Consider the following 19765-nt stretch of genomic DNA (forward strand, 5'->3'; position numbering starts at 1 on the left):
CTCTATCTCAAAAAAAAAAAAAAAAAAAAAAAGGTTACTGATGGGCCTGTAATTCCAGGACTTTTGGAGGCTGAGGCAGGAGGATCACTGGAGGCCAGGAATTTGAGACCAGCCTGGGCGACATAGAGAGACTACCCACTATTTCTACAAAAAAATTAAAAAATTAGCTGAGCGTGGTGGTGTGCGACTGTGCTCGCAGCAACTTGAGAGGCTGAGGTGGGAGGATCACTCAAGCCCAAGAGGTCGGGGCTGCAGTGAGCCAAGATCATGCCTCTGCACTCCAGCCTGGGTGACAGAGCGAGACGCTGTCTCAAAAAAAGAAAGAAAGAAAAAGTGACTGATGGTTACCTAATAGGTCGTGGGATTATAGGGCTTCCTTTTTATTGTTTCGCTTCTTGCTAGTCTCTACTTTTTCTACAATGAATATGTGTTGCTTATATAATAAAATCGTTCGTTTGTTGGCACACCATCACTTTGGGATGGCTCAGAGAGTCCCAGTTCACTCCAAAGTGTAAGCCACAGTAACCATCCTGCTTGTAGCCAGAATCTCTGTTCTACAATTTGGAATTGGAGTGTCCTTATAATGTAAAAATTTTGTAGTTGTTAACATATTAGCACTTTTGATTCTATGATATATTCTTACATTCTTTTAAGCACACACTTCTGGGCGGGAGTGGTGGCTCATGCCTGTAATCCTAGCACTTTGGGAGGCCAAGGCAGGTGGATCAGTTGAGGTCAGGAGTTTGAGACCAGCCTGGCCAACAGGGTAAGACCCTGTCTCTATTAAAAATACAAATATTAGCCAGGTATGGTGCCGGGCACCTGTAGTCCCAGCTACTTGGGAGGCTGAGACAGGACAATTGCTTGAACCCAGGAGGTGGAGTTTGCAGTGAGCCGAGATCATGCCCTTGGACTCCAGCCCGGGTAACAGAGCAAGACTTTGTCTCAAAAAACAAAACAAAACAAAGTAAAACACATACTTCCTCAAAGTGCTATATGGTACATGTTAATTTTTTTAATTAAAATTTTTTATTAAAAAATATATACATCTGTGTAGTGTGAGAACAAAAAAAGAAAAAGCATAATATGTTCTTTCTTACTTTAATGGAGACTAAAGTATGATGCTGAATTTTTATAATGCAAAAATAATCTAGCTTTTTCTAAGATACTAAGACTCTGGTTTTTGTTTTGATTTTGGTTTGTTTGTTAAATCAGGAATGAATGTTCAATTTTGCTAAATGGCATTTCAGTATCTAGTGTGATTATTATACTTTTTCCTTTGATCTGTTAATATAGTAGTACATTGGTACAATTCCTTTTTTTTCTTGGGGGGGAGTCTCACTCCGTCACCCAGGTTGGGGTGCAGTGGTTTGATCTCGGCTCACTACAACCTCTGCCTCCCAGGTTCAAGCAATTCTCCTGCCTCAGCCTCCCAAGTAGCTGGGATCACAGGTGCCTGCCACCATGCCTGGCTAATTTTTGTATTTTTAGTAGTGATGGGCTTTCACCAGGTTGGCCAGGCTGGTCTCAAACTCCTGACCTCAGGTGACCCACCCACCATGGCCTCCCAAAGTGCTGGGATTACAGGCATGAGCCATCATACCCAGCTGGTACAATTCCTAATATTGGACTATGCCTGCATTTCTGGAACCTCACTTCATATAAATGAAGTTACACAATATTTATTCTTATGGACTCACAACATGGTTTTCTCACCCCCATGTTCTGTTTTCAGTATTTTGCAGCAGAGTGCCCAACATAGAAAATAATTGGAAATAGTCCACTGTGCAAAAGAGGTGCTAGCACCTAGGCACAAATGGGAGACACGATTCTTTTGCTTTAAATAAATATTTAAACACAACTACAAGCATCAGGACTCCAGGTCTGAGTAGTGGAGCTGACTCCCGCTTGGGCCCACAATGATGTCATGATTCCCCCCTTCTTCCCAGTGATCAATACGTGGCATCAAGTGCCAATGGTGAAATGTGATCACAATGGGCTCCTTTTCTAGAGCCTTCCACAACCCTCTACAGAACGAACTGGCCAGGATAAAGACGATTAGAATTTTTCGGGCAGTAGTCTGTAACAGTTAAGTATTTTAAGCCTGTCCATGGCGAAAACCTGTCTCTACAAAAAAACACAAAAATTAGCCAGGCTGGTGGCACCTGCCTGTAATCCTGGCTACTCGGGAGGCTGAGGTGGGAGGATCATTTGAGCGTGGGAGAAGAAAGAAAGAGAGAAAGAAAGAGAGAGAAAGTATTCTTCATGAGTCTCTCGGTTCTTTTACTGGGGAGACAGATGCATTTAGGTGATTTTCTTCAGCTCATCCTGCAGGACCAGCAGGTCCATGTTTCTGAGGACCACATGCCCTTGAAGAAAGCTTTGCCCCTTTCCTCTCTGAAGACGGTCCTCCAACAATTGAGGGTGCCTGTGTACTGGAAGTCAGCTTCTTTGTGCCCGGACTGCATCTGCATCCCATCCACCTAGGCAGGCAGATCATTTGAGGCCAGGAGTTCGAAACCAGCCTGGTCAACATGGTGAAACCCTGTCTCTACTAAAAATACAAAAATCAGCTGGGAATGGTCACATGTGCCTATAATCCCAGCTACTCAGGAGGTTGAGGCAGGAGAATAGCCTGCACCCCGGATGGAGGTTGCAGTGAGTCGAGATAGTACCACTGCATTCCAGCCTGGGTGATAAAGCAAGACTCCATCTCAAAAAAAAAAAAAAAAAAAAAAAATAGAGTGTTACGTGTTGCTGTTGTTACTCTTTGCTCAATATATTTTTTTTATTTTTGGAGCATACCACTCTTTGTTTATTCATTCTTAAGTTGACAGACTTTAAGCCAGTTTCTAGTTTGAGATCATTAAAAATAGAGCTGCTCTGAACATTCATGTATATGTCTCTTAGAGAACATGTGTACCTATTTCTGTTGGGTATATTCCTATGAATGGGGTTGTTGAATTGTAAGTTATATGTAACTTCAACTTTGATAAATATGATAAAAATTTTTTCCAAAGTGTTTACTACTGGTATAAAAATAAGTAGATAGACCAGTGGAACAGAATAAATAGCCCAGAAATAAAGCCAAATACTACAGCCAATGTATCATCTACAAAGCAAACAAAAACTTAAAGTGGGGAAAGGACACCCTATTCAACAAATGGTGCTGGGATAATTGGCTAACCGCATGCAAAAGAATGAAACTGGATCCTCATCTCTCACCTCATACAAAAATCAACTCAAGATGGATCAGAGACTTAAATCTAAGACCTGAAAGCATAAACATTCTAGAAGATAACATCGGAGAAACCCTTCTAGACATTGGCTTAGGAAAAGACTTTATGACCAAGAACCCAAAAGCAAATGCAATAAAAACAAAGATAAATAGATGGGACTTAATTAAACTAAAAAGCTTCTGCACAGCAAAAGAAATAATCAGCAGAGTAAACAGACAACTCACAGAGTGGGAGAAAATCTTCACAATCTATACATCCAACAAAGGACTAATATCCAGAATCTACAATGAACTCAAACAAATTAGCAAGAACAAAATAAGCAATTCTATCAAAAAATGGGTTAAGGACATGAATAGACAATTCTGAAAAGAAGACACACACACGGCCAACACGCATATGGAAAAATGCTCAACATCACTAACGATCAGGGCAATGCAAATCCAAACCACAATGCGATACCACCTCACTCCTGCAAGAATGGCCGTAATCAGAAATTAAAAAATAATAGATGTTGGTGTGGATGTGGTGAAAAGGGAACACTTTCACACTGTTGGTGGGAATGTAAACTAGCACAACCACTGTGGAAAACGGTGTGTAGATTCCTTAAAGAACTAAAAATAGATCTATCATTTGATCCAGCAACCCCACTACTAGGTATCTACCCAGAGGAAAAGAAGTCATTATACAAAAAAGATATTTGCACATGCATGTTTATAGCAGCACAATGTGCAATTGCAAAAAAACTGGAACCAGCCCAAATGCCCATCAATCAACAAGTGTAGGATATATACATATATTCCATGGAATACTACTCAGCCATAAAAAGGAACAAAATAATAGCATTTGCAGTAACCTGGATGGAATTGGAAACTGTTACTCTAAGTAACTCAGGAATGGAAAACCAAACATCACATGTTCTCATTCATAAGTGAGAGCTAAGCTATGAGGATGCAAAGACATAAGAATGATACAATGGACTTTGGGGATTTGGGGGAAAGGTTGGGAGGAGAGTGAGGGATAAAAGGCTACACATCGGGTACAGTGCACAGTGTACACTGCTCAGGCAATGGGTGCACCAAAATCTTAGAAATCACTACTAAAGAACTTATGTGTGTAACCAAACACCACTTGTTCCCTAAAAACCTATTGAAATAAAACAATAAATTTTTAAAAATTGTAAAACAGAAAGTGTTGTACCGATCCACACTCCTCTAGCAGCACGTAAGAGTATCTGTTGTGCATTTCCTCACCAACATGTGGTAGTATTGGTCTTTTTAATTTTACTCACTATGTTGGGCATGTAATTCTGTCCAGGGTTTTGGTTTTATTTTCAATTTCTTGATTATTAGTATCCTGATATTAAGAATTTTTTCATATGTCTATGGTCTATTATATATCCTTTTTCCCCCATTTTTCCTTTGGTTGATTGTCTTTTCTTACTGGTTTGTAGAATTTCTTTATGTATTTCATATGTGGACTCTTTGTAGGCTGCAGATAGTGCAAATATCTTTTCCATTTTCTGTATCTTTTAATGAATAGAAGTTCTTAATATTAGTGTTAAATTTAAATGTCAAATTAATTTCAGATTTATCAATCTTTTTATGATTAGCTCTTTTTGTACCCTATTTAAGAAGTCTCTCCTTACCTTTAATGACATTTTAATTTTAGTATACTCAAACATACTGATCTTTTATGATTAGTGTTTATTAATTAGTCTTTCCTCCCTTCAAGTCCTGAAGCTCTTCTCCTATATTGTCTTCTAGAAGCTTTATTGTGTCGCCTTTCACATTTAAGTCTATGATACACCTATAGTGAATATTCATGCATGGTATGAGGTAGGGGTCAGGTTTTCTCTTCCTCATAATTATCCAGTTGTTCCAAAACCATCTACTGAAAAGACTCTCTTTAGCACTTCACAGTGCCTCCTTTGTCATAAACAAAATATCCTTATAAGCATGAATCTCTTTCTGATATTTCTGTTCTATTTCATTGGTCAATTTGTCTATCCTCATGTCAAAATTATTTACAATACATCCAAATATATAGTAAAGAAACCTCCTATCTTGTTCTTCAAGATTGTATTGATTATTCTTGGCCCTTTGCACTTCCATCTCATCAAGTTTCAAAGAAAAAATTTGGTTAGATTTTAATTGGCTACCAAACTTAAAAAAAAAAAACAAACCTCTACTATATCTTCTGAATAATAATTTGAATATTATTTCTGTGTCTCTTAGGTCACTCATCAGCAAAAATACATAGTGTGTCTGCTTTAGGTAAAGTAACTGACCAGGTTCAAAGATGCTTTGATATGAACCAAATCACTGACCCTCGCAAAACATGTTGCTTTAAGAAATTGCCTTCGTATGAGAGAAATCCCTATAGGAGCACCTTAAGTTCCTTAAATTTTTTCCTCTCAATAAACCCAATAGTAATTGTATCCTCCTGACAGTCTTCAGAGGGCAACAGAAATGACTTTAGAGTTAGAAATTAAAATGAGGAAAGGATACAAACTATTTACAGGATAAGACTTTATGTGCAAAATGCATCTATAAAGTTTACTTCCTGGAAGTCTGACCTGTTTGCTTAGCCTCTCTATTCTTCCTCCATTTCCTCTTTCCATTCCCACCTTTCTTCTTAGTGCCAATATTTTCCTCAAACAAAGGCTTTTCTCATTAACTGCCGGCATTGCTTTGCCTCCAGCCCTCTGCGTCTGTGTTCTCTTTGGTCATTGTTTTCTATCAGCAGAAGCACAGAAACTCTGTCTTCTAAGTATTCAAGGCATGCCTGACTTCTCAAGATGATCTTCACAAGTCACTGAACGTAACATCAAGAACTTTTGCACATTTTAGAGTACATACACGGGAAGCCGCGTCCCAGGAATCCACATGGCAACCTCGCTAGGTAACTCATAACTCTGAAACCCATTTCAGAAAAACTGCCTGGAGTTCAAGGGAAGAGCTGGAATTATAGTTCAAAGCTTTGGGGTGGTCTGTTATGCAAGTAACCAATTCACTGTGTTATTAATAGTATCATGAATCATGCTGCAAGCCAGGTGTGCTTGTAAGGGAAGCACCAAGCACTGCTTCAACCATTTAATTATTTATGACATTTTCCCCCTTTTTAACTAAAGCATGCTTGCTGTATAAATTTTGATAAACAATAGATAATTTAAACACCAGCCATAATCTTACCACATAGATGGTATCAGTTATTATGGTGACATTCACTTCCAGGCTTTTTTTTTTCTTTTATTGAGGCAGAGTTTTGCTCTTGTTGCCCAGGCTAGAGTGCAATGGTGTGAACTTGGCTCACTGCAACCTCCGCCTCCCAGGTTCAAGCAATTCTCCTGCCTTGGCCTCCTGAGCAGCTGAGATTACAGGCATGTGCTACCACGCCTGGCTAATTTTGTATTTTTAGTAGAGATGGGGTTTCACCATATTGGCCAGGCTGGTCTCGAACTCCTGACCTCGTGATCTGCCCACCTTGGCTTCCCAAAGTGCTGGGATTACAGGCATGAGCCACCATGCCCGGCCCACTTCCAGGCTTTTTAAATGCATTGCTGATATTATATGTAATTTTAATTTCTGCTTAAATTTATATTAAAAGTAGATTTCCATGTCTGTAATTTTTTTATATCATAAAATGGCTGTAAAATATCCCTTTGAATCATAAAGAAATGAAGTTTTCCTTTTATTGTGACTTGTTTCCAATTTCATCACTATTATAAGTAACATTGATATGATAATCCTTATGCATGACTCTTTGTCTGTATTTCAGATTATTTTCATATGCAAAATATGTATTAGATAAAGGTCTTGCATCCAGAATATATAAATAACTCTTACAAATCAATTATAAGAAGACAAATGAGTCAATTTTTCAATGGGTAAAAAAAAAGCAAACAGATAATTTACCAAAGAAGATATACTTAAGGCAAATAACCCCGTGAAAATATACTCCACATTAGTCACCTGAGAAATACAAAGTAAAAGGACAATGAGGTAGTACTACAAATACTACAGACTAACATTTTTAAACTGACAATACAAAGTGTTGACAATGATATGGAGCAACTGGAATTCTCATACATTGCTGGTGGAAGTGAAAATGATACAACCTCTTTGGAAAAAAGCTTATCCAGTGTTTTATAAAGTTAAACTACACTTACTATACAACCCGGCAACTCTCCTCCTAGAAATAAAATAAAATTCTACTCCACAGAGAAGTGAAAACACATCCACACAAAAACCCATATGTGAATATTCAGAGCACTTAATTAATAATAGCCCAAACTGGCCAGGCACAGTTGCTCACACCTGTAATCTCAGCACTTTGGGAAGCCAGGGCGGGGAGATTACTTGAGATCAGGAGTTTGAGACCAGCCTGGTCAACATGGTGAAACTCCGTCTCTATTAAAAATACAAAAATTAGTCAGGCATAGTGACGCATGCCTGTAATCCCAGCTACTTGGGAGGCTGAGGGGGGAGAAACACTTGAACCCAGGAGGCAGAGGTTGCAGTGAGCCAAGAAACAACCCAAATGTCCATCTACTGGTGAAAGGATAAACAAACAATTGTGATGTGTCTATTTAATGCAATATTTCTCAGCAGTAAAAATGAATAAGCTACTGATACATGTAATTGCATAAATCTCAAAAGCAGTGTGCTAAGAAGCCAGGCATCAAAGACTACCTACTGTATAAATCCATTTATATGGCATTTTAGAAAAGGCAAAACTATAGTGATATTTGTAGTTTCCTGGGCTTGGGAGTGGAGGTAAGAACTTTTTGGAATGAAGGAAATGTTCTACACCTTGATTGTGGTGGTGGTTATATGATTATGTACATTTGTCAAAATGAATGAAACTGAACACTTAAAATGAGTGAGTTTGTAGTATGTAAACTGTACCTCAAAAAAGCCAATTAAGAAAATAAGAAAAGATTCTGCTATATAGTTTTTTGGGTTGTGTGTGTTTGTATGAGCAGCTGACATAAAGTAGAACCTGAAAACAGATTGGGGAATTCAGAAAGAGAAATAGGACTTGAAAGGTGTGGGGGACGGTGTCAGGACAATGATGTCTGGTTTTGGAAGTGTTAAGGAGGTTGAGTTAATGAGGGCACAGAGAGAGAAAAGAGACATAGAGAAATGTGGGGCATGGGGGGATCTCTACTGCAGCAAAAAGGAAAAAGGAGAGCAAGAAATTGAGAAAACACTTAGTTTTTACACATAGGATTTTTGTATGTGCTGCCTATTTTGTCTCAATTTATTTTTATTTTTTTATCTTCATTCTCTTGGTCGCTGCTTTTCTTGGGGGGTTTTAGACACCATGTGTAACTATTGTGTGCTTCCAAAGTCTTCCACTAAACAGACCACACACACACCTACAGACACACCACACACAACTCAATCTTCCCCAATGCCCCCCACCACACACACACACACACACATACCCCTCACACTAAAATAAAACAACCGAAGGAGAAAAATGGGGGGTGGAAGCAAACCAAGAGACAAGAAGGTAAAATCTGGCCCCTGCCCTAAAGCGCATTAGTTGGAAGAGTTCACTCTTGGTCCTTTACATTCCGTGGGGAGCAGTAGAAAATTACCGGGTTATTCGCCCCAAGTCTAAGCAGCTGAATAGGAAAATAGCTTTAATAGCCCTATTAGGACCTGGGCCAAGGACTTTTCCTTTGGGTTTGTTGTGAATGATTAAAGGTTAACGGTGTCATTTTTCTTTCAGCCTAGGGGAGGCAACCATCTCAGTAATGATGCTAATTGGATCCAACTGGGGAACTCCAGAAAGTCTCAGTAGCAAATTTGCAATGGTTCTGGGCCTTTTAATATCGATTCACAAAAGATAATGAAGCTATCCTGTCATTTCTACTCTATGGATATTCTACCCACTCCCTTATAAAGAACCGGATGACCAACGTTAGCGACAGGCCCTCCCGTTTGGCATTTCGTTTTCAGATGTGCCTAGAAGAAGGAGACAACATCTGCTTGGACTGTTGAAGCCTGGGTTCTGCTTGAGTTGTCAAGATATCACCTAAATCCTATCCACATTTTGTGCACCAGGTTTGTGGGCGCCTACCACCATTCATTCATTGCAGTGGCTCAGAGAGGATGAAAAGAGGACTCTTTGTGGCCAATGAAGATCCCCGACAGAGCTCAGCTGACCAGAGTGGACTGGCTTCTACCCTAAATACACATCAGGAGGTTTCTCACTCTGACCTTGCTCCACTTTATACAACACCACACAGCCAGAGAGTGGCAGAGCTGCCGTGGGAACCCAAATGCCGTCTGACTCCAAAGCCTTACTCTCAACCACCACTCTGCTGCCTCCTATTGTTTCCTGAAATCTTCAGTATAGTCATTATTATGAAGTAAAAAAAGAAAATGTAAAGGAAGGAAGGAAGGTAGAGGGAGCCCTTCTATCTCCATTATGTGTTTCCATGAAGAACTTCCGCTCCATTTTCAGGGGAGTGCTATTGGTGTAACACACTTTCTGGCCCTCTCTCTCCCATTCCTATCACTCATTCTCCCCAAGGAAGAAGCGATATGTGGATGCTAAGATTGGAAGAAACCACTCGTACATTCAGTGGCGTGTTGGTAAATGTTTAGCAGCTGGCTTTGGGGCAAAGAGAAAGCCCTGAATTGTAGCATGTGTCAATCTCCATGGTGTAAAAACGCTTCTACCATAGCTGCTTCCAAGTATGTAGATTGTACACCTCAATAAAGCCAATTTAAAAAGTGAAGTCAACTAGTTTGTAAAACTCTTGAGACTTTAACGTTCATTCCAGCAAGCTGTTACCTGCTGGATCCAGCAACACACAACCTGTAACATGGTGAGCTGGGTCTCAGCTCTCCACTCTTCACAGACTCCAGCGTTCTCTCCCCTTTGCAGGGTTCCTCATCCATCCTTCCATTGCTTCTGCTGCTGCCCTGAAGGCATCACCGCTCTCCCCTCTCCTCCTGGGGCGCCTAACTCTCTTAACAGTTTAGGACTTTGAGGAGTTTTGCCTTTCACAAAAAGAAAGAAAGAAAGGGGGGAAAAGGTTGTGTCTCAGCAGCTTTCGCTGTCTACCCTGTAGCACAAATTCCACCTGATGGAGGAACATCAGACCCTGCTGTGAAGAGAAGAAACGTAAATTCAAATATGAAACGAGCTCTACTCTCCCCTACTCTGTCCTTCACAAAAGAATGGGGCAGAACATTCTTTAGTCTATCCCTCTGTCCCACATGAGTTGCCAAAGACCGCAGTGCCTGGTGGGTGACATCTCTCCAGGGTTTTGAAGACATCTGAGTCTGGATTTTGAGCACATTCCTGATCTCCCTACTGGGAGGCTCTTCTACTTCAAGGTCTACCTTCTGACAAGCCCTAGCTCTTTCCCACCTCCGGTGCCTGCGTGGGCCGGGGGGTGGGGTCAGGGTGGAGATGTGAGCGAATGGTGATTGGCAGCCGCACTAGAACCCCATGGAGTGGAGAAGTGACCTTCTCCAAAGGAGGGGAGTCTACAGTTTCCGGAAGGGAGGAAGAATGCGGTGAGGACCGAATGCATCCATGCAGGATTTCAGATATAAACGACTCTGTAGAGTACAAGCACCTACTCCCGGCAACCGACGCCGGAGGAAGCGTAAGAGTATAAGAGACTGAGGCTTTGGCGAAGGCCGAAACCTCACATAACACTCCACCTGCCCCAGACCAGCCAGTCTGCTGTCCACAGTGTGCCCATCAGTGTATCAAACTTCAGCGCTTTATTTCCTGGGGTCCTGGCCGGGCTCCCATTAACCTCCTGTGTTTTCCCCACAGCTCCTATACATGGGAGAGGGCCTGCGTTGGGCCAGATCCCAGAGCTGGGACCTAATTTGTGATGGGTTGCCCTGGGAGGCAAGCGTGCTTCAGCATGTAACCGATCAATAGCCAGACACCCAGGTCCGGAGGTGTCTGAGTCCGTCAGCAGGACGTTGGGCAGGTCTACGTTCAGAACCTCCGCAGTTTTTCCCCTGGCTTTCCCGGGGCTTGTCCACAGCGCTCCCTGCTGTCCATTCTTGGTTAACCTTGTGTCTTGTGAATCCCTCATCAGATCTGTTCGTGAAGCCTAATGCAAGGTCCTCCCTCCAGGGTGACACAGTGAAGTCAAGTAACAGATGTGGAGATGCTTTGGAGAGCTTGAAACAGAAGACTATATAATGGCAATGGGCCAATATCATAAAGCCAAGATTGAAGAAGACAGGACTAAATGCCTCCCTCATCTGCAAAAGTTGCCTTATCTTTCAGTATCATCCTGTTTCAGTGGACCGAAATCAATCCATTGTATATTTGAGCCCTGCTCTTATAATCAGTTAAATTTTGCCTAAAATAAGGCCCTGCCTCAAGCAGATCATGGTTTATTTTTTATTTTATTTTATTTTATTTTATTTGAGATGGAGTTTCGCTCTGTCACCCAGGCTAGAGTGCAGTGGCGCCATCTCCTCTCACCGCAACCTCCACCTCCTGGGTTCAAGCGATTCTCACCTCAGCCTCCCAAGTAGCTGGGATCACAGGCACACACCACCATGCCTGGCTAATTTTTGTGTTTTTAGTAGAGACAGGGTTTCACCATGTTGGTCAGGCTAGTCTTGAACTCCTGGCCTCAAGTGATCCTCCCACCTTGGCCTCCCAAAGTGCTGGGATTATAGGCATAAGCCATCACGCCTGGCCAAATCATGGTTTAGGAAAGGGAGATGGTCAAATACGATTGTTATGACTGCCATAGTACCTACTATGTGCCAGATACTTTGCCTAGGTTTTTAACCCTCACAACACATCCCTAAAACATTGTACAGAAGCAAACACAGAGGCACAAAGAGGCTTAAAACATCCCCAAAGTCACATAGTTACTATAAAGCCAGTAACTGGCTCTATGTCTATCTGACTCCAAAATCTGTTTTGTCCCCTGCTGTGCCTATGCGCAGAGGGCAGTGGGAACGTGAATGGAGGTGGAGGGAGGGGTAAGAAGGAGACATCAGTGGTCTACTCTCTTTATGTGATAACAGACTCCCTTTTTTATCTGACAGCCGCTCTCTGACAAGAGGAATACCCATTCTTTCTTCCTAGGTCAAGAAAGAGGGTCCAAGGCATGGTCAATAACAACGCTGTCCCTCCAGTCATGGGCCAAGTGCTGGGCACATGTCACCAGTCAGGTTACTCTTAGTCTTTCCCATAATTTTAATAACCTGAGCCTGGGAGAAAGAAGCCTCCCTCTCTCCTGGGATTATCAAACTGTATGTAAGTCTAGAGTTGCCTGTGAGTACAGTCTCCCCTAGCGAGAAAGGATGAGACCAACTCATAATAAGAAGCCAAAATACGTGTACATATGAGTGTGTGTGTGTGTGTGTGTGTGTGTGTGAGAGAGAGAGAGAGCTGACAGCATTGTTTGAGTGTCTGGATGTAGCCATTCCTGTGGTGGCTCCGTCTAGTCCTTCCTTATATGAGTTAATACATCCCCTTTTAACTGAAGCTTGTTTGTGTTGGGTTTCTGTCCCTTAAAGTCAAGAGTCCTGAGAAATACAATATTGGTCAAAAAAAGTATTCATAGAACAGGTGAAGCTGGAAAAAAGGGATTCACCAGAAAGATAAGAAGAGAGGCAGAGGGTGAATGTAGCAGCAGCTACACTCGAGGAACTGCGAGCAGCTCAGGATGACTTGAGCCGAGATGTGCGGAGGGGGCTAGAGAGACGGGCGAGAGCCACGTCAGGGAAGGCCTTATTTGTCAGGCTAAAACGTTTAGTCTTTATGTGAGGGCAACAGGGAGCCCCCAAAGGGTTTCAAGCAGTGGTGTGACATGCTCAAGCTCATTTTGAGAAGGTCACTCAATATGACCTTCTGAGAGACGGCACAACAGGAGGGCAGCGGTCTGAGAGTCTGAGAGACGGCACAACAGGAGGGCAGCGGAATAGTTACCAGGCTGCTCCAGGAATCCAGGGGAAGAGCTCAGGATGGAAAATGACTCGACTTTTTTGACTTGGTCATTGTCCAGAGGGGAGGGCAAGAACCAAAGAGTTGTGTTTTGTTCATGTGCAGTTTGAAGTAAGTATCATACATTTAAATGGAATTGTCCAGTAGGTTTACCAAAAGAGATGACAGAGTTGGAGACTGTTAAGTTTTTCTGAGTCATCAATTCAACTTTTTGTTGCCTGCTTACTACTGGCCAAGCAGTGTGTGGAGGAGAACACCGTCCAACCTCTGCTCCCCGGCATCACACTGTGTCAAGACAAAACATGAAAACCAGAGAAACCAATCAAGAAACGAGGGAAGTGCAGGGGAGATAGTAAAGCAGCATCACGTGGCAGAGGGGCCGGGGTGTGGGCTCCGTCCCTTCAGTGGTCCTGGAAGGAGGAGCTGACGCCCTGAGGATGCAGGAGGTGGCTAAAGATGAATACTCTCCAATTCATGCCCACTGAATAGGAACATGCCCATTTGAAAGCATCCATATGCATTTTGTTTGGCTTCTTGGTTTTCTTTGCCGGGCTATGCCTTCAAAGCTGGCATTGAGGTGGCAGGAGGCTTCTGTGCAGAAAACTGAGGCTGGTGCTGGAACACTCCACCATGGCCCCTTTGTTCTCATCCAGTGCCTTTCATCCCACGCTCCCAAAGCCCATCCTGGCGCCCACCCTTTAATTGTTAGGCCTGGCTCATCGACACAAGCAGGTGGCATTTGATCATTATTCCTGCATCATAAATGAGGGTAACAAAGGCCTGTCTCTCCAGGGTATCAGCCAGTATTATTTTGTGAGTTCAAGGGATCTGACTTTGAGTTGAAGCAGAAGGGCCTGATGTCCCGTCCTTTTCATTTCTGGAATTACCCGTCGCTGCATCTTTCTGTTACCGCCATTTCCTCTTTAACACCACGTGTCTAACTGGAAACTTTGTTTTTCTTCGTTTCATCTTCTTTGGAATATGTTGTTCCCTGTGACCCCTCCCCACAAAGCCTTGCCTCCGCAGCAGGTGCCCTGAGCCCTCCTGATGCCTGGGACTGTACCTCATCCAGTTTGCTTGTCTCAGGCACTGACTAAACTAGAATGTGCCTGGATCCCTATGGATCTTGGCCTTCTACCAGATGACAGGCAAACTAAGAGATGTACACAACCTATGCACTCCCTTCCCTCTAGAATGTTTCAGCAGGGGTCCTCTAAGTAAGAAAGCTGGAATTAAAAGGAATAGTTTTAATGGTGAAACCCTGGCTAGGGAGATGCTTGATGCCCCAAGGCTGTGTGTCTAGCTAGGTCAGGCATAGCTCAGTGCGTTGTACATTTCATAGCAGATGTTTGGTTTGGAAAGTCCCTGGCTCCTTGGCTTCTGGAGCCCTCTCTCACCATGGGACTTCTCTGTGGGAGGACAGAACTCATCAATCACATTATCCAAATGTCAAGTTCCTGCTGTGTAACCCCAGGAGAACCTTGCTTCCCGTCTGCATAACAGAAGTGAGGACCCCAGATTTGCTAGATAAAAGCTTGAGCTGGTGCGGAAAGGTACCCCCAGCTGGTCAGAGTTCCCAAAGAAGGCTACCACTGGGAGATGGATTGCAGTATAAATGGCACCTCCATCTTCTGGATGTTTGTCATTTCACCCTTCCTTCTTTACCCGACCATCTCCTAAGAGATTCTTCAGGGGATGTAATACACCAGCCAGGAACTAAATTATATTCAACTTTCTCAAGTAGATACTATTTCAGCTACGTTTGGGAAATGCTTAGCCAGAATTTGAGGTCACTGGAAGAGGTCATAGAATCACTCAGGTTCAGACTTGTGGAATTACTTACACTTTCCAGAAACTGTCGCGCCTTCCTTGGCTCCAGGGCTTTATACCTGCTGCTTCTTGTGGCTTGGGGTTTCCTTGTCTCCCACCAACCCTATCCACGGCACACACATGCATACACAAACATGCACACATGTATACATATGCATGCATACACACACACGTGCACACATGCACACACACACACATGCATACACACATGCACACATATACATGCACACACACATGCATGCGCACACACACTCACACACATGCATACACATACACACATACATGCATACACACATACACGCACACACACGCACATGCACACACATACATGCATACACACACATGCATACACAGCATGGCTTCTGCTTGTCCTTCCAGAGTCTCTTGTAAAACTTTTCCTGATATTCCAAGTCTCGAGCTAGCTACCCTCTCACACTCCCATTTTTTTTTTTTTTTGAGACAGAGTCTCGCACTGTCACCCAGGCTGGAGAGCAGTGGCACAATCTCAGCTCACTGCAACCTCCGCCTCCTAGGTTCAAGCGATTCTGCCGCCTCATTCTCCCAAGTAGCTGGGATTACAGGTGCCTGCCACCACACCCAGCTTAGTTTTTGTATTTTTAGTAGAGACAGGGTTTCACTATATTGGCCAGGCTGGTATTGAACTCCTGACCTTGCCACACCCCCATTTTTACAGTTTTCTAACCATTGACTTTTTTCCAGTCTTTTTTTTTTTTTTTTTTTTTTTTTGAGGCAGGGTCTCGCTCTGCACCCAGGCTGGAGTGTGATAGTGCAACCATAGCACATTGCAGCCTCCTGGGCTCAAGAGAGCCTCCTGCTTTCAGCCTCCTGAGTAGCCGGGACTACCAGAATGTACCACAACATCAGGGTAATTTTTTTTTAATTTTTTTTTTTTTTGAGATGGAGTCTTGCTCTTGCCTAGGCTAGAGTGCAGTGGTGTGATCTCGGCTCATTGCAACCTCTGCCTCCTGGGTTCAAGTGATTCTTGTGCCTCAGCCTACTGAGTAGCTGAGATTACAGGTGCGCACCACCACACCTGGCTAATTCTTGTATTTTTAGTAGAGACAGGGTTTCACCATGTTGGCCAGGCTGGTCTCAAACTCCTGACCTCAAGTGATCCGCCCATCTCGGCCTCCCAAAATGCTGGGATTACAGGCATGAGTAACCGTGCCCTGCCTAAAATTATTTTTTGTATTATTAATTACACAAATATTATTAATTAGAAATTATTAAATTTTGTAATTTTAGTAAAGATGGGGTCTCACTGTGTTGCCCAGGCTGGTCTCAAACTCCTGCTTAAGTGATCGTCCCACCTTGGCCTCCCAAAGTGCTAGGATTACTGACATCAGCCACTGTGCCTGGCCAAGTCTTTACCAATTGGCAATAAGTTCTCTGGTTGTCATTACAGTTCCAACGTGCCAGGCAACCAGTAAATGATCAATAAATACTGGCATTTTGGGTGAATATATAGGTTATTAGTGCTACTGTTATGCTTTGACTCTCAATCAGATTAGGAATGAGCTCCCCCTCCAAATAAGCAGCAGACTAGAGACTATTTCCTGAGAATGTAATTCCGATTCGATTCAGAATTTGTTTCATATGCTCAGGACTTGGCCCTTGGAGGGCTGGGGAGAGGGAAACAAGCAATATTAATTGTAATCTCTGCCTTCAGTTTTCCTCTTTTTGAAGATAGTACTAGTGTTGGCTACCTCTCTGCACCGCTTCAAATCCCCCCGGTCCCTCCTCTCACTCCATCAGTGCCTTAGTGATCACTTTCACACAGGCTTTGCCAATTGCGCATGTTCAAAAGTTCATGGGTGAAGGAGCACAGTGCATCCTTAGAACTTCAAGAAATTCAGGGGAGCTGAAACAAAGTGCATTCAGAGTGGGGAGGAGCAGAGGCGGTGAGGGGAAGAGGTGAGGACGGAGGGCTCTGCGGGGGATGCAGCACAAAGGACCTTCCAAGAGTGCAAAGTTATGTATCCGGATGGCAGGGAGCAGCCGTGGAAGATTTTGAGTAGGGAAGTGACTTGATCAGATTTATGTTTTTAAAAGATTGCTCTTGCTGCAGTACCGGAAATTGACCAGAGGAGGGCACAGCTGGAGGCAGAAGCCCAGTTGGTAATTAGACATTCTCAATCTGCCTACATGTGACCATCATTAAAGACGTACCCAGAGGAGGGGTCCAAATGTCACTTTTCTTTTTCTTCCTGGTGCCCAGTGACTCCTGTGTGCACCCAGGGTTGAGAACTACTGCATACGAGGTCCTAGAAGATAACTGGTGTGGCCAGAGTACAGAGGGACTGGGGGTAAGCCAGGAGAGACATGCAGAGGAAAGGGTTGAGGTCTTCATCTTCTGTGGGCAACGACCGGCCTGTTCTGTTTCCTCTGATTCTCACCAAAGTGTTGGCCCAACTGATTTTTAAATTTGAATTCATTGCCGTTATTAAAAATGTATAGATGTCACACATAATACACAGATTTCTGCTCCTCTAAGAAAGTTGGGAGGTCTGGCCACCCCAGGCCTGCATGCCCCCATGGGAATAAATCAAGCCCTGGCTGCTGCTTCTGATGTGGCATGGACTCTCCGAGCTGCCACAGCCCGGCCACTCTTTGTCAGTTCCCAGCACTGCAGCCAAGAGCCAGCTGCTGTTTTTCATCTCTTGCCCAGCCGGTTTGCTCATTTAAGCGAATTGTCTAGTTCCTGTTGGGATTGGAGTCTAGATCTCAAAAGCTAGACTCTGCAGGGTGGGTAGGGCTGTTAAGGATTTTGTTATTTACCCTGGAAGCACTGCAAAGGCATTGGAAGGTTTCAGGTAGAGCAGCAATAACATGAGCAAATCCGTGATGTTAAAAGATCGCTCTGGCTGGCCGTGGTGGCCCACGCCTGCAATCCTAGCACTTTGGGAGACTGAGGCAGGAGGAGGATTGTTTGAGCCCAGGAGTTGGAGACAGGACTGGCAAGACCCTGTCTCAACAAAAAAAAAATTGAAAAGTTAACCAGGCACGGTGGCACACGCCTGTAGTACCAGATACTCAGGAGGCTGAGGTGAGGGTGGCTTGAGCCTGGGAGGTAGAGGCTGCAGTGGGCTGTGATTGTGCCACTGCATTCCAGCCTGGGCAACACAGTGAGACCCTGTCTCAAAAAAAAAAAAAAAAAGTTACTCTGGATTGTTTAAACTCCAGGTACAGCAGCTATTTGACTAGACAATAAGGATGAATTAAGACCTCCCCAGTCTCCTCTGGCTCTTTTATAGAAAAGCTTTATTATATTCCTGCAATTAATTTTTGGTAGGAATGGATATTTTCACCAATAATTTTTGTCAGAAATAACAGGAGAAACAGCAAATTAGGATGAAAATGGAATTGAACTAGAAGGTGAAAGATTTGGATTTGAATCCCAAGTGACTTCTACACTGATGCTTTTACCTTGGCTATCCTCTTCTATAAAATGGAAATAATAATATCAGACTCTCCTAAGTACCTCACAGGGTCATTGGGAAGATCAAACAAAAAAATGTGATCAGTGTTTTATAAACTTCAAAGTGATTCATGGATGTAAAATATTGTTATCATTATTCATTTATTTACCAAACTCACACCCATTCCTACTGTGTATTTGGCCTGTGCTAAGCCTGGGGATGTAAAAATAAACGAGACCAACCTTCAAGGTCTGTGATCTATTGGAAGGAGCAGTGATGTAAAGACATAATTATAGGCATATACTCAAAAGAATTTAAAACAGAGACTCAAACTCATGCTTGCGTGCCAGTGTTCATGGCAGCATTATTCACCATAGCCAAAAAGTGGAAACCGCCCTTAGTGTCCGTCAACAGATGAATGGATAAGAATATGGTATGTATATTCGATGGAATATTATTCAGTCATATAAAGCAGTAAAGCTCTGACACATGCTGCGACATGGATGAGCCTTAAAAACATTACATTAAGTGAAATAAGGCAGACACAAAAGGACAAATATTATATGATTCTACTTGTATAAAATATCAGGAACAGGCAGATTCATCGAGACAGAAAGGAGATTAGAGGTTACCTGGGTCTCGGGGGAGGTAGGAATGGGGATTTACTGCTTAATGGATACAGACTTTCCGTTGGGGGTGATGAAAAATTTTAGAAATAGTGATGATAGTTGCACAATATTGTGAATTTAATTCACGCCACTGAATTTATACACATCAAAATGTTTAAAATGGCAAATTTTATGTTATATATATTTAACTACAATAAAAAATAGCAAACATAAATAAATGGGTCAAAGTTCAACTAAAGACACTAGAAAAAGAATGAAGAGTAAACCTAAAGAAAGTATAATGAAGGAAATAGGCCAGGCATGATGGCTCATGCCTGTAATCCCAGCACTTTGGGAGCCAAGGTGGGTGGATCACAAGGTCGGAAGATCAAGACCATCGTGGCTAACATGGTGAAACCCCATCTCTACTAAAAATACAGAAAAAAAAAAAAATTAGCCGGATGTGGTGGCACACTCCTGTAGTCCCAACTACTAGGGAGGCTGAGGCGGGAGAATCGCTTGAACCTGGAGGCATAGGTTGCAGTGAGCCAAAATCGTGCCACTGCACTCCTGCCTGGGTGACAGAAGACTCTGCCTCAAAAAAAAAAAAAAAAAAAAAAAAAAAAAAAAAACCCACAACCACAACAACAACTATATATATATATATATATATATAAAATGAAGGAAATAA

Source organism: Chlorocebus sabaeus, chromosome 14, assembly GCF_047675955.1.
Source record: "Chlorocebus sabaeus isolate Y175 chromosome 14, mChlSab1.0.hap1, whole genome shotgun sequence".
Classification (NCBI taxonomy): domain Eukaryota; kingdom Metazoa; phylum Chordata; class Mammalia; order Primates; family Cercopithecidae; genus Chlorocebus; species Chlorocebus sabaeus.